The sequence below is a fragment of the Orcinus orca genome, chromosome 2 (assembly GCF_937001465.1).
Source record: "Orcinus orca chromosome 2, mOrcOrc1.1, whole genome shotgun sequence".
Classification (NCBI taxonomy): Eukaryota; Metazoa; Chordata; class Mammalia; order Artiodactyla; family Delphinidae; genus Orcinus; species Orcinus orca.
The window spans coordinates 23,269,632-23,286,426 of record NC_064560.1 but is presented as its reverse complement, the minus strand read 5'-3'; the positions used below and the strand labels follow the sequence as shown (position 1 = coordinate 23,286,426).

The window sequence follows — 16,795 nt, the reverse complement described above, 5'->3', positions numbered from 1 at the left end:
GACACTTGTTTTCTAAAACAACTTTTGTTTTCAAGTATGCGGCCATCTACAGTTTGGTTGAAATTTTCCTTAGAGGCAGTATTGATAAGGAGACCCGCGTGTTGGTTCTGGGCTTCACTGTGACTTCCGCAGAGGCGACAGCTCGGTGAGCAGGAAGGTGAGATTGTTCAGGAAGGCATTCTAAATGCAGGTGTACCCTTTTCACCCCAAATGCCCAGGTGACCAGGGAACTCCAGCACAAGCACCAAACTGAGACAGGTTGTGAGTCCGAGAAACACTTCTTTTACTCTTCTATAGTTTTTCATGCTCATCTGCAGCAAGTATCAGGTAATTACTTTATGCTAGACCTTGTGTTACATCCGATAGAGAATGACCTAGAATCTTCTAACAGCATGGTGAAGTAGGTTTTATAATTCTGATTTGATAGATGACCTAGCCACTTGCTCAAAGTGACTCAGGAAGAAAAGAGAGAGATCTAGATTCCAACCCAGGTCTGTCTGACGTCTAGAATCTTACCACACAGCAATCTCACGTCCCTTATGCATTTTGAAGAACAGGTAACACACACACACACACACACACACACACACACACACACAGCCTAATATGGAGAGGTAGTTTTTTAATATATTTATAAATCAAAGAGGTGGTCTTAAGATACAGTATTGATTGATACGGGGGTGCTAGGGCATACTTGAAGTGACAGATATGTTGTCTGATTTGAAGAGTCTTGGGAAAGTTCCTTCAGCCTTTTCCATCCTTGATTTGTAGGATGCCATCATTAACAATTTCTTTCATGGCATTAAGGTTTTCCTGTAAACTCAGCACTATTTTAAAAATCCTACTCTCTCTTGGTAAATTAACACATTCTGTTTCGATTACTTTAATACCTACACATTTATTAGGATGGAGAAGTAGGGCCAAAAAGGATGGTGGTTTGATCTTACCCCGCCCCCCCGAAGTCACCAAGATCATCTCGGCTGGGTTTCATTCGGGACTCGAGCGACTTACTGTCTTTACTTTGACCGGGTCTTCCTTTCCTTACTTGCTAAATGAGGTTACTCATATTTATTTTTCTCTCATTTCACCCTTTAACTTCCACAGAAATTCTAACAGTAGGAAGAGTCATTGGGTCCTTTGGTTTTGAGAGTGTGCATTGGGTCGGCTATCGGTAGAATCCGGTAGTGGACGGAATTTGCCTTGGCTCTTCCACACTCATGCTGGACAGATGTGGGGACACTCTTGCCTGGAACTCATGGCTCAGCTCTAATCTCTTATTCAGCATCTTGAACTGTCTTCCAAAAGTTTTCATTCTTAGTTCTAACACTTTCCCAGTCCTTACCCATACAATCTGGGAATTGATCAGTGCCATCTACGTGCAGAGGAGGACAACGAGATCAACCACTTTCTTTTCTTTTTTTTTCCTACTAACTTAATTCCTTGCCTGAATCTCTACTTCTCTATTTTTGGACTAGAATTTTGATAATTAATCTTTATTTACTTTAAAACTGTTACTGTTTTCTTCTGTTTTAAAAGCATTATGTGTTTGTTATTGAAGATTTGGAAAATTTATAAAAATATACAAAGAAAATTGAGTCCCTGCCATTCTGTGATGCAAGGCTAATCACTGTGAGCTTTTTGGGAATATATACATTTTGTTATTTATGGTCAAATAAAACTATATTTACTTTATTTTTAATAAAAGAGGAATTGATTTTTATTCAGTGTTGTTACTTAATTTTTCATGCAGTTTATCTTATTTTCTTATGCCAATAAACATTCTTCAACATTACATTTTAAAATTGTAGGTGCATAAGTGTAATATATGGATGAAACATACTTTGTTGAACTAATCCCTATTTATGGACACTGTTTTCTGTTTCCAATTTTTTGTTATTGTAAATAAAATACAAATGATCATCCTTTCACATTAAGCATTAATTAGTCTTTTCTAGATTTTTACAGTCAAGCTAATCATATTTATTGTAGGGAATTTAGAAAATACAAAAGGGAAACAAATTAAAAGAATCAGTCATAATTTCCATTGAACCATTCACATTCATTGTATATTCTTCCAACCCTTTTCTATAGATTTTGTGTGTGTGTGTGTGTGTTTATGTGTGTGTATGGTTACAAAAATGGGGGCCAGTTATTGATTCTCGATGCTATTTACAGATAACACTATTTGTCATGCACTATTCTAAGTGCTTCACATAGGACAATTTATTTAATTAAATCAATTTTTAATTCAACAGTCTTATGAAGTAGTTACTCTTGTTATTCCCATTTCATAAGTGAGGAAACTGAGGCACAGAAAGGTTAATTTAGGAAGGGTAGAACCAAAAGTCACCGGTAGAGTTTGGCTTTTGGACGCTAGACTCAGGTCCCTAGATTCAGAGTGAGCCTAGGGCTAGCAGCTGGGAAAGAGAGCCTGACAGCCATGTGATTCTCTGGTGACTTGGATTTCTGGACCGATAGCTTCCAGCCTAGAAGAATGCTTTTGGTCTGCCTTCCCCATTCCCTGAGGAGAGGAGCCCTGTTACATTTACCTGTCCTGTGTTTCTTTTCCTCAGGGCTATGCTCTGCTAATCTGATGAACTAACCTGGGCTAACGAGTAGTATCTCTTGGGTAGAAACATATTTACCTGTGAAAGGGAGCTTCTAGAAACTTCTCCATTGCATAAGTATTTGTGAAACTGGAAAGTTATTTAGGGAAAGTGGATTTTTTTTTCTGGTCTCTGAAATGGCACAATTTAACTGACAAGCCTCTCAAAAGTCTGGTTCTTGTACACACACATAGAAGATTATATTAACACATGAGGCTTCCTTTAAGACTGTCACTTTTTGAATGGCTTTTGCATTCAATTTTCTGCATAAAATTTCATTTTAGTAAGAGGAGTCAGGGATTCTCCTTAAATGGAAGTAGTATCCTAAGAGTAGAAGGGTTTATGCTTAGGAATCTTATTAGAATGTTCAAAGTTGAAAAAAGTGAAGTGAACAATCTTAGGGGCACAACGGGTGTTTCGGGACCTCAGATTATGACAACAAACAAAACAAGCAACGCTAGATTTTCTTAAAGAATAGAGCCTAGGAAATAAATGCTCTTGGCTTATCCTCCTCTACAGTGCTCGTGAGAGATTCATAATGGTCATTTCTGTTTGGCAATTTGTAAATATGAGATAGTCCTTGCTCAGACAAATAAGGAGTATTTCTCTCCAATGATGGATTTGGCCATTTTACACCATAGATAAGGCTGGTAAGCAATAAGCTCGTGGGGAAATTCAAGCAGAACTCCAGTTCCCTTTGCTCTCATTCAATTGTACCTTTGAAGGTCAGCTTTTGGAAAGATCCTGACGTTACATAAAGTCAACAAGATTACAGAATGTCCTTGTAAATTGTTCTCCCAACAACCACCACTTTGTTTTACATTGCCTTTAATTATAACCTTAGGTAGAAAGGCAGGAATTGCCAGGGCTAAGAATTCTTTTGCATTTGCATCACAAAAATCTTAAGATCTTAGGAATTTTCCATTTATTTTTTTACATTCTGGTAAGGTAGCTTCTGCCACACCCACAGGGACCAATATCGATGTTTATCTCTTTTAGTCCTGAAGGAAAAAGCCTCAACATGTACTGGTTCTCTGAGAATGGGGAAATAACATCCAAAGGACAAATTTGAGCAAAACATTTTCATTTTTTGAGGTCGGCGCGGCATTCTGTAATTCCAAGGGAAAACTCACTCATTCCAGTGAATTTATATCTGAAAGCAAAGAAAGGGGATGGAATAGGACTGGCAAAGAATACCCTCATGAAGCTGTACTCCTGCAAATTCAAATTGTTGGAGAGAGGTACTAGTTATGTCATGCAGATAGATAGCCGGTCTATCTGCTACATAGGTTAAAGTAAGTCCTAGGTCAACCACTGTGTGAATTTCTCATCATCATTATCAACTACCAAAGACAGAGACTTTTTCTCTCCTCCACATCAGAGTACCTATCCTCATCCCTTCTCTCACTCACTAAGTGGAGAATTTCAGATTTTCAGGTGCTGAGATATACCCCCCACCCCACCCCCCAACACTGTATTGCCTATTCAATCAGATGCCCTGTGGTCCCAGGACAGGCTCTGACGATGGGACCTAACCAGCTGGCAGTTCCACCTAAGTACACTGCAGGCTAAGCCCCACCTGTCTGACCTTTTAAACTTGCATAGAAATCTCTCTAAGCTCTATCATCTTTTTAAAAAAATATTTATTTATTTATTTAAATTTATTTTTGGCTGCATTGGGTCTTTGTTGCTGCACGTGGGCTTTCTCTAGTTGCAGCAAGCAGGGGCTACTCTTCACTGTGGGGTGCGGGCTTCTCATTGCGGTGGCCTCTCTAGGCACGGGCTCTAGGCACGAGGGCCTCAGTAGTTGTGGCCCGTGGGCTCAGTTGTTGTGGCCCACGGGCTCAGTAGTTGTGGCTCGCAGGCTCAGTAGTTGTGGCTCACGGGCTTAGGTGCTCTGTGACATGTGGGATCTTCCCAGACCAGGGATCGAACCCGTGTCCCCTGCACTGGCAGGTGGATTCTTAACCACTGTGCCACCAGGGAAGTCCCTAAACTCTATCATCTTTGACATTGCTATAAAAAAACCAGTTTCAGTGATAAGATGAACCAAGCAGAATAGCAGTCTGGGATACGTGGCACAGCTATATTCTTGACCCATATTTTAAAACTTTGGATGCAACAGACATATCTAAGTAAAGTTGTGCCTTGCTGGCGAAAAGGGAAGATTAATATCCAATAAATTACTTCCCCAAGCCCTGCGTCCTGAATTTCAGTTCTTAGTGCGCAATACTGTACTCCATCAAGGAAAATCAATTCATCTTCTTATTTTATTTTTCTCATTTTTTTTGATGAATGTGTTTTTATTTTCACAAATGTCTCAAAGGTCTTTGCATGTTATGAAATTTTAAATATATTATTAATATTTGATTTTTTTAAATCAAAGTCACAGAATTTTCCTCTCTGAATATGTAAAAGTAGAATAGGGTGAAGGATTATCGTTTGAGAATTATTTTGATCCAATCCTTTCTGGAGGCAGTAGAATTAATTTGACCTTTAAATGTCTACTTCAAACCTATGCATCTCTAAAAACATAATCTGAGTTAGGTAGGGGAGAGCCAAATCTCTGCTAAAATGGGACATAATCCATACAGTAGGTACTGAATTAAGAGATAAAGTATCCTTAATTAAAAAAATTGTAACCAGATCAAAATTAGAGATAGTCCCTTCTTTCCTTTTCACAGTTCCTTCTACTTTTAGGGTCCAGTAATGAATACATTATAGGGCTGGTTGACAGAATATGGATAGCTTTTCAATTTGAATCTTACCTCATGATCCTAGGATCTATTTTAGTTTGTCTACCTTATTTCTTCATCTATTAAATGATGGAAAGTTTATTCCTTTTCACCCTTTATAGCAGTATAATGTGGTGGAAAGAACTTGAGTTTTGAAGTCAGGGATACCTGAATTTGGGGGTTAATTTTTCATCTTAATATCTGGGTAATAAAAGGCAAATTCCTTAGCGTCTCAGAGTTTTATTTTACTCACTGTAAAATGAAATAATTATATTTTGATCTCAGTTTTATTATGACGGTTTATGAGATTACGTATGTACATCACGGACATACAGTAGATGCTCTGTAAACATCAATTTCCTTCACCTAATCTTCCTTCTCTTAGATCATTGCATCTGACAAGGGTTTATAATATTGAACAACAAGGCTAACACGTCTATAGCACTTACTAGGGCTTAGGTAATCTGCTAAGAGTTTGATATATTTTGTTAACTCATTCAATCCTCATAACGACCCTAAGAAACAGATGATATTATTATCTCAGTTTTACAGTGAAGGAACCAAGTACAGAGAAGTTAAATAACAGAACTGAGGTCACAAAGCAAGGAAGCAGAGAAGCTATGGGTCTGAGCCCAGGTCGTCTGTTTCTTAGGCCCCAGATTTAGCCACTAGCCTCTGACACCAGTAACAAGCCTGGCTCACCTGACGGGGCGGGCCTGATGGTAGTTGGAAGGCCCTTTGAAAACTTTTGTCCAGCGCTACCTGAACTATTTGAACACACATAGTATTCTTGGGGAAATATGTTTGGGAAACATTACTAAATCAATTTATTTGTTGTAAACGTTTTTCAGAGTGTCTCAAGGAGGCATTTGATACGTGAACGCATATTGCAAATCTCCAAGAATGTGCTCTGTGTGTGCGTGTGAAATTCAGTGATACCCCCAAATTATTTGACCGCACAAGTCTTTCAAGAAACGCTTAATAACACTTCTGAGGTGCACAGTTTAATACCTATGAATACAATCCAACTGTCTCCTTTCTTGGATGGGGACGTGGACATGCACCGGTAGGATGGAACTTGCTCTCATCGCAGACAGAGATGGGATAAGACTCAGGCCTTTGCTTTCAGATCCAGCGCTCTGGCCACGATACACCATGTAATGGTGCCCTAGGTAAGGAACCATAGTATTAGTTTCCAATATTCCTGCCTCATTTATTTGGTACATTGACTTGAACGGACATGTAGCTTTACATCATAATATCTTAGTTTTTTAAAAAGCAGGCAGTGTTACTTCAAGGGGCATAATCACCGCAGCAGCTTATGATGGTGTGATTTTCCTCTCATTCCTGCTTCTGGAGCTCGTGAAAGTCAGACATCAGGCTCAGGGCTGGAACTTGGTTGGTTATCCTACTCTCAAGTGCCCAGAGATCACATCTCTAAAGCGCTCTTTAGAGAAGTGGGTCATACAAATGAAACAGCTTTGAAACATGATTCTAAAATCTCTGAAATATTTTTAACCCGACCAGACATTTGAATATGACACTAGACTATCTAGCAAACAAAGGGTGTCATTGTCATTTTAACGATAAAAGGTGAATTCTGGGTAGGGGGTGGATTGGTAAATGCAGGCAGGACAAATTACAAAGTGATATGAATAGAATGACGGTAGCTCTCATAATACTGGAAATCCAAATTCCCGAATATTAAAGAACAGTGGAACTTGATTTGAATCGGTAGCCAGCATCTGCCTGTCCTTAATTTATGGAGAAATTATTTCAAGGGAAGGACGATACATTGAAGCCAATTTTCCAGTGCACCCTAATTCTCTGTAACGATAATGCATTTCAGTGGAGTCACTTGAGAATCTGTTGAGGATCCTTAGTGGTCAAGTGAGGTTTTGGTGATACAGGAAACTCAAAGTTTCAATGTTGGAGAATCCTGTGTTGTCATTCTAATTTCAGGAGAGTAAACACTTACATTAAAGATTGAATCAATCAATCAATTAAACCCATGAAACCAGGACACAGGAAAGATCTTGATTTCTGGAGGAGCGAATCTGAATAGGAGACGAGGATAATCCCCTGTCCCCCATTCTTCTCCCGTAATCACAGTGGGTTTACAGATGTTTCTCTGCAGCTCCAGTGGGCAACTGGTTCTGTAACGCCTGCAAGCAAGGCTGTGCGGAGCCTGTTTAAAATGATATATTTGATATGCAAATGAAATGCAAAGGCATAAAAAGGAGCAGGCTGATAAGACTCAAGGCCAATTTCAAGTGAGGGTCACTGTGGGGGGATAAACAATGATCAAATTCATGAATTAGATTTCTGTTTACCCTGCCTTTGTCAAAACTAAATATTTATTCATTAAACCAAACAAGGCTGGTGTGTACAGATGAGCAAATTAGCACATCAAAACCTTGGATAAGAATTCGTGGGAATCATAGGCCAGGGGGAGGAACCTGGGAAAAGAAATAGACACTGGAGTTTACAGGGTTTCTTCTTGATATTAATCAAGTAATATCCAGGCGATCTGCTACATCTGAGGCAAAAACGTCACCTAACAAAATTGCTGTTAATTAGCCTGGAATAAGTTTTAGTTTCTTTTATTGGCAGGATTGATGACGGTAAATGTATAGAAAATGATGGTAGCAAATTTGTTGTAACAGCAAATTTCAACTCACCAACTCTTGTAAGAGTATAGCCAACGGACAACAGAATCTTACACAAACGTGGTGAACTTGGTGAAACTACTATCTATGGCTAGTCCCTCACTTTTACCTCCGCGGGATTTTCTTAACTGTCCAGTTCTGGAATTTCAGAGTTTGCTCTTCTGCCCGGCTTCCTCCAAACTTTAAACTTTTAGTAAGAAGTTCCGCAGATATATTTTTCCAAAGTGCCCTGGTGTACTCACAGCGGGGTGATAAAGGGTTAAGTAGGATTTACATTTTTATGGGGGACCTCACCACCACCATCTTTTCTCCATCCTCATCCCTGGCAGCCGTTACTGCATTTCTTCTGCTGCGGGCAACTCCCCTTGCTTCCCTTTACAATCATTTCAAGTTTCTTACTATTTCTTGCTCCCTATTTCCAGACTTTTCTTTTTGTGTTCCTGGTCACACACAGGCAGCTAGTAGGCAGGCCACCTCGCTCTGTGGGTTTTGATTCCTCATCAGTAAAACAAGCCTTCACTCTTGTGATTCTCAACATTAGCTCTGCATTTAGAATCTCGGGAGAAATTCCGATTTGGGGGTTTTGGGGGTGTGGCCCAGGCATTGGTATTTTGGGGTTTTTTAAGAAGATTTTAATGTACAGCTAGGGTCAAGCATCACTGAATTTCTAAAGCCTCACTACTCGAAGTGTAGCAAATAATTCCCCATCTCAAACAGCACTTCTAAATATTTTATATATTTATAAAATACTTAAAACATCATTATACATCTATCTTTAGTCTTTGGCAAGTCCGAAATGATGCTCAACCCCAGATCTTTCCTTTATCCAACTATTAGGCCAATTAACTACAAATTCCCCCCAAATCCCCTTTTGGGAAATTATAAAATTTATCGTTATTTCTATTTTTTTCCAGAGTACTTTTAGGAGTTCTAACTCACCTTCAGTTTATTCTTCTGTGCTATGTGATCCTAGACAGAAAAGGATTTGGGTGGTTGAGGCCAAGAAAGAAATAGTAAAAGAGAGAAAAGTTTGTACTCTTATACGTTCTTAGAGAAAAGTAGTGTTTGAACATTAAAGCTCTCCAGGCTGTGGAGATGTAAAAACTGCATGCATATGTGGAGCTGTTATAATTCTGACAACCGAGGAGAAAAACACACAGCTTTGCACACATTTTCTAAGATTAAGAGAGTGGGGGGCTTTTATAGTCGCTTTCGTATACCTGACTAGGACCCTGGGTCCTGGAATAAAAAGTATAAATGAGGGTTGAAAACGGTTTCTCTTTTTACTCTTATCAGAGCTGAGAATGATTGAGAACCAACTTTTTCACGTTTTGATAACTCGCTGCCTAGGTGTTATAAATAGAGGGGAGAAAAGGTAGGTTATGACTCAAGTCAACATTTAAATCTTAATCTCACAGGCTTAGATCAGTTTTATGTGGGGTCTGGGACTTGAATTGAAATGAGTATTCCTCGTTAGGGAGCGGTGGTGATCTCTAAGAGACAGGCTTCCAAACGTAAACCTAAGTGGCTTTGTGGTTTGGGCCTGTGGTTAGGCAGAAAAAAAAAAAAGCTTCCCCCCAGCCCATGTATTTACTTCCTGATCCCTGGAACCTGTGAACATGGCCAAAGAATGAATGTGACCTTCTATTGCAAAAGATGTGATTAAGTGAAGGATCTTGAGAGGAGGAGTTTATACCGGATGAGCCAGGTGAGCTCTAAATGCAATCATGTGTTTTTTTTAAAAACATTTTTTGTTTTATGTTGGAGTGTAGTTGATTAACAATGTTGTGTTAGTTTCAGGTGTACAACAAAGTGATTCAGTTATACATATACATGTATCTATTCTTTTTCAAATTCTTTTCCCAACTGGGTTGTTACAGAATATTAAGCAGAGCTCTCTGTGCTATACAGTAGGTCCTGGTTGGTTATCCATTTTAAATATAGCCGTGTGTACATGTCAGTCCCAAACTCCCTAACTATCCCTTCCCCTTCCCTTCTCCCCTGGTAACCATAAGTTCCTTCTCTAAGTCTGTGAGTCTGTTTCTGTTTTGTAAATAAGTTCATTTGTATCATTTTTTTTTTTTTTTAGATTCCACGCGTAAGCGATATCATACAATATTTCTCTTTCTCTGTCTGACTTACTTCACTCAGTATGACAAACTTTAGGTCCATCCATGTTGCTGCAGCCACTGTGGAGAACAGTATGGAGGTTCTTTAAGAAGCTAAAAATAGAGCTACCACATGATCCTGCAATCCCACTCCTGGGCGTGTGTCCAGAGAAAAACCTGGTCCAAAAGGATACATGCACCCAAATCGTGTGTTTCTTTATGACAGAAGCAGGGAAAGATGAGATGGAGACCCACACAGATGAGAAAGCAACGTGGAGATGGAGGTGGAGATTCCACAGAGCCCTACCTAGGCCAGTGCATTGGTTTGCTAAAGCTGCCATAACAAAATAGCTCGGACTGAGTGGTTTAAACAACAGAAATGTCCTGTCTCACAGTTCTGGAGGCTGGAAGTCCAACATGAAGCTGCCAGCAGGGGTTGGCTCCTTCAGAGCAGGGCTGTGAGGGAAAGATGGCTTCCAGGCCTTTCTCCTTGGCTTGTAGACGGCTGTCTTCTCCAGTGTCTCTCCACATTGTCTTCCCTCCATGCCTGTCTGCCTTTGTGTCCACGCTTTCCCTTTATAGAAGGACACTAGTCACATTGGATTAGGGCTCTCCTTAACGACCTCACTTTAACTTGACGACCCATGTAAAGACCCTCTCTCCTCTCTGAGACTCTAGGGGTTAGGACTTTTTTTTTTTTTTTTTTTTTTTGCAGTACGCGGGCCTCTCACTGTTGTGGCCTCTCCCATTGCGGAGCACAGGCTCCGGACCCACAGGCTCAGCGGCCATGGCTCATGGGCCCATCCGCTCCGCTGTATGTGGGATCCTCCCGGACCGGGGCACGAACCCGTGTCCCCTGCATCGGCAGACGGACTCTCAACCACCGTGCCACCAGGGAAGCCCTAGGAGTTAGGACTTTAAGATATCTTTTTTCTGGGGAGGGAGGGACACAGATCAACCATAACACCTGGTACCTGGAGAAGCCTTAGAAGGACAGTCCCTGTTGACCTCTTTGCTCATCTTCTTGCCCGTGTCTGTACATACCGCCTCCCATTGTCTGTCATCTCACTTCTCCCTCTGCCTCCAGTGGAGCTAGAGTCATCGAGGCCATAGATAGACTGCATCAGACGGCTCATGCTCAACTGGATGCATTAATTGTAAATGTCTGCTGGAGGTCTTAGGTCTTGTTTCCTTGATGATTTAAATCATTCTGGAGAGGCAGTGAAGACTGATGATTTGGGGAGGGAGTATTTGCTGGATGTTGGTGAAGCAATATATCTACATTTTAGGAATATGGCAGTGAGGATCAAATGAGAAAATCTGTCTAATCAAGGCTTCATATTCAGCAAGAGTGAGAAGACTGGCTAGAGGTATGGGGTAAAGAGCCCATTTCAATTTGATAAAAACTTCCACTTTCCCCAGAACTAGAAAAAAGTAAGGATGCAGAGTTCTCAGTTGTATCCTCCTGGTAATCCCAATGTTTATCATTCATTATGCAATATTTTTCTATACGGTGCCTTGAGGTCCTTAGAGGATTTTCAGTCTAAAAACTGAATGAATAATAACTGATTTTTTAAAAATGCAAGGCTAGTTTGGAATGGAGAGGCATTGAAGCTAGAATGTGGCAAAGAAAAAAAACACAGGTAGGGAAAGAAAATCTGACACAGAGATGGAGTATGTGGTTACTTCCTGCTACTTGAGGGGCTTTATTGATCAACGATATCACTCACCTTCATGGGCCGGTGTTAAAATCCCCCAGCGCTAAAATGTCCCACTGGAGGTTCATTTGGGTTGGGTTTGGCAGAGTGAAAAGCCCATAAGCTGTAGAGAAAGAGTCAGACAGACTTGGGCTGGAATCCTGAAACTAGCATTTATTAGCTTTGCGATCTTAGGGGATTTATTTAACCTCTAAAAAGGGATATTTTAGGCTTACAGAAAAAGGTTGTTGTGAGGATTAGATGAAACAATCCTTGTGAAAACAGCTCTACGAGTGTCTGTCACACAGTGGGGTATTTGTGTATCTGTATATCTTCTCCACTCTCCACCAAGAGGTGGTCAGCGGGTTCCAAGATGTTTTAAACTCCAAACATTCTAGAGGAAGTGATGTATTACAGCACAGATACCTTCATCTTAGTCTGAAATAACCTTGGATTGTTAAATTGTTTTCTTTCCTTATGAGTGGAAACGGTTGGAATAATATGAAAGCATCAGAGGGTGAAGTGGGGCAGGGGCGGGAAGGTGTGAGGGGGTGACTTGGGTGCTGGAATGGAAAGTAGGACTCATTTGGGTTAAAAGCATAAGGAAAAGATCTTGGGACCTGGAGGAAAATATCTTTTATATTTTTCTTTTGGAACAGACTGGTCTTATCACTTAGAGTCCTATGATGTTATTTCTAAGTGGGTTGTTGCCTCAATTTGCTTAATGAAGTGTACAGAAAAGTGAAATTATGAATTTTATTAGAAATGATGATTTGGGTAAATAAGGTATAATTTCCATTCAGCTATAGTCAAATCAAACTTGACTGAAAAACTAAGTGATCTAATTTGGGACTAGTTTAAATGTGTTCAAAGTGCCTAGTAGACACCTAGAAGCATAAGACCTGCAACACGATTTTGTCTTTGTCTGTTTGGGTTGTCATAACAATATCATTGACTGAGTAGTTTAAACAACAAGTATTTATTTCTCACAGTTCTGGAGGCTGGGAAGTCCAAGATCAAGGCACCGGCAGATTCTGTGTCTGGTGAGGACCCACCTCCTGGTTCATAGACAGCCATGTTCTTGCTGTGTCCTCACATGGTGGAAGGTTGGGAGGGAGCTCCCTGGGGTCCCTTTTACGAGGGCACTAGTCCCATTCACAAGGGCTCCACCCGCATGACCTCATCACCTCCCAACCATCACACCTACCAGCCATCACACTGGGGGTTAGGATTTCAACATATAAAGTTCAGGGCAATACAAACATTCAGTGAAAAGCAGATAACAAATGAGCAGATTGGATCATCTTGGTCTTACTGAATCCATCCACAGTTGTGACAGCTTAGTCTCAGATTGCTGTGTGTCACTAATATTAATGTATATGTTAGCTTTTCTATTCTCAAGGCCATGCTATTTGCTTAAGTAACAAATAAAAGTAAGGCCTGACCAAAGCTTTTATGATACAGAAATATGATTTTTGAGCCTGATTCCTTAAATTTGAGCAGAACAGATATGCATGCATATAGTTTTCTCAAAATCTAGATCTTCTGCACAGATACTTTTTTGAGAACAGAAAACTTAAAACTTTATTGCTTTATTGTGGGGTATCATTGAAATAAGCATTTAATAATTGACAGAGGCTGATGGTGTAGAAGTGACTAGGAAATGATTGTGTTCCACATTTCCGATCCACATGGAATGTCTACTGTCAGTGTGGCCATCATCCTGTTAAACAATGTCAGACAGCACCACGTACAAAGGACGTCTGGGCTGAAAGGCGTGGCCCCAGCTGGAGAAGACAAAGTACTAAATAAACCCACTTGACCCACCATTCGGTGCTCATCCTGGCTATCTCTGTTCTGCAAGGGAAGGAGAAAATATATTCATGGAAAGACCAGGAAAACTAGGTTCCCACTTGATAGGCAGAGGAGGAAACAGAATCAAGGTCAGGTTCTCTAAAGACATCGAGGTAACTCCTTTCCAAATCATCTTGGTGAGTTTATACTCAGCTTTCATCTTCATGCTTCAAGATGCAGTTTGAATAGGATATTTGATAGGTTGATTTTCTGAGGGAGTAAGCCATCCAGATGATTCTTTTTTGGCCATGGATGGTTGGCTGTTAGGTGTTACCTCCCATCTCCACATTTCATTTCAGGTATTTAATCCAAGACTGACTCAGTTAAAAGTATCAATTACCTAGGGGAATTTCCTAAAGCTCTTTTGGGTTCTTTAATTCCAGGATTGGCCAGGAATGAATTTATTTATCTAGGAATGCTAAATATAGTGGCTTAGTATTAAGTGACAGACATCAGAAGCAGTTTACTTTGAGATTATCAGCTGTTTATTATAACTGGGAAAGTAATGAGAGAAACTTCAAATGTCTCCAGGAAGATTTTCTTGTGGATTTTCTTTTTCTTCTCTACATGCAGACCTAGTAAGACTGCATTGCACGTCTCAGTCTTCAAGGTTCCAAAAATATTTTTGGATCTTGGACTTCTAGCCTCCAGAACCATGACAAAATAAATTTTTGTTATTTAATTTATCCAGTCTGTGATACTTTGTTATGACAGCCCTAGCAAATAAATACACTTGCTGATAAAAATAAAAATGTAATGAATAAATAACGGTATGTATGGCAGATTTTGGCTTCAAACTTACTTTCATTTCAGTCTACTAGTGAGGTTGTATTTTGTACCTCGAAATTTTTTAGTGGATTTTGATATTGACCCCAAATAATTTGAGGATAGTGCACTAAAAGCTCAGCTTAGTTCAGTTCAGAGCAACGGTGATAGAAGAAAAATGGCTCAAGGTGAGCTTGGAGCAGTCAGCAGGCACTAGATCCCAAGGGCCATGTTGAAAATTTATTTTCAAACGCAAGGCTATTCCAGCATTCTGATTAAGGAAGTGACATCATCCAATTTAAGCTGTATCAAATTATACTGGTTGCTGTGATGGGGTAAATTGGATGTGTCAAGAATGGAGGCAAGAAGACAATTACGAAGCTATCGCCGTTGTGGAAGATGACAAGATGGTAGGTTAATGTAGGATGGTGACAGTGGAGAAGGGGGCAAATTGCAAATGTATTTTGGAGGCAGAATGGACAAGAGTTGGTAGGGAATTGGATGAGCAAGTTAATAAGAGGTAGATGTCAGGGATGACTACCAGGTTTTGGGAACAAGGAAATGTATGGATGGAATTGCTCTTTACTTAGATGAAGAAGACAGGCAGAAGGGGCATGAAGAGAATGAGTTCAGATCTGCAGCTCTTAAATTTAAAATACTATTGATACAAGACATCTAATAAATGGAGCTGCCAAGCATGTGTTTGGACACACGAATCTGAACCTCGGAAAAGAGGTCCAAATTAGAAGTCAAGATTTGAGAGACACTGATACATAAGAGAGGTTCGAGGTCATGGGTGCTGATGAGATTTCACCAGAGGAAATGTCAATTTAGAGAAAGCTTAAGACACGATTTGATATGGAAAAGTAATGGCTAATTGCCATTATTTTTGGCTGCCAGGCACCTAAACCATCACTGTGCTACTAGCCACAGTGACCAGTGCTTGTTTTCCTGCCAAAGTTTCCTGCCTCTAAGAACCAGTCAGTCCTTTGGGATGATTTCTGGTATTTGTCTTAGTTCCATAGTTCTGAGCCTCCCTCCGATTCTACAAGCTACTCATAATACTTAATTTGAATTATTTGTCATCCATCTTTGGCTATAGCTGCTTGTAGCTCAGAGCTCTAACTGATTTAGAGAAGGAGAAACTAGCAAGGCACTGAAAATAAAAAAATTTAGAAATGAAAAGAAAATTCTACTACTGGCTACAAATGTAAGAGGAAACCATGAAAGTAGAAGTCACATAAAACCGAATCATAAGGGGCCAAGAGTGTGAAAAGTTGCTGAGAAGTCAAGGAAAATGAAAACCATTGTCTATTGGAGTTTATTAATATAGTAACAATTCATGACCTTAGCAAGAGAAGTTTTAGGTTAACTGGAGGCATGGAAGATGAGCATGTTAAGAAAGTTTATATGTACTGTTTTGAGACATTCGGCTGTGAAGGGGAGGAGGGAGCCAGGGCAGGAGCCTGAGAAGGAGATGGGATCAGGATTTGGCATTTTTGAGATGGAAGGTGTTAGAGTAAACTTAACTTTGGCTTATGGCAATGTCCCATAAACACTGTGAATGAATGGGTGGGTGGATGAATGAGCTGAGTATTGAAGGGTAAGGAGGAACTAGATGGGAAGATGAGATTAGGAGAGACTTTCTAAAGAGAGAACACACAACAGTAAAATTACAGAGACCTGGTAGGATGAGGGTAAATTCCCTCCACCAAGGTTGCTCACATATTTATGTTTTCCTAGTGCTGCATATAGCTTTTGTCTCCTGAACACGTTTATTATAAACCTAACAGATACAACACGTTCATAATAGGAGAAATATGTAAAATAATAATATAATTTCAATGTTTTCAATGTACACATAGATCAAAATGATGGCGAGTAACATTTTCATATTTATAACTGACATTTGTCCATATGCTTAGAGTTTACAAAGAAATCTTTCCATATGTTATCTTATTTGAGCTGTGCAACAAATGTGGAGAAAAAGAATAAGAAAGGTCTTAGTTTAGGTTCTTCTACCCTGAAATATGGACTTGTATGGGATGGGACAGGATAAGAGAAAGGCCATAAAAGACTACTTCTGAGCTGTCCTGCCAGAGACCTGGGAGGCTGGGCATTTATGCAGTGACCCCTGTGCCCCACTGGTTCAGGACTGCCAGGGAGGAGCCCGGGTGGGATGGTAATTGCCCCGTACTTTTAGACTGGGCTGGTGCACGTACACAGTGCTTTCCAAGGTCCTCAGAGAAAGCCAAGAGGCAGAAAAGCTGCAGACACCAGCGCTTGTGCCCCAGGTGGGACACCTTGAAACGTGCCTATGGGAAGGAAATCCAGAGAAGAGAGGAGATATGTGTACGTAGA

General features: G+C 40.2%; 1 long non-coding RNA gene across 1 annotated transcript in view; it reads right to left on the bottom strand.

Moving 5' to 3' along the window:
- Positions 1-4,388: 4,388 nt before the first annotated feature.
- LOC125963448 (uncharacterized) overlaps positions 4,389-16,795 on the bottom strand; it is a 29,850-nt gene continuing 17,443 nt past the window's right edge. The window contains exon 4 of the long non-coding RNA XR_007475447.1: positions 4,389-6,509. This is a non-coding gene — a long non-coding RNA (uncharacterized LOC125963448). The remainder of the gene's footprint in view (positions 6,510-16,795) is intronic.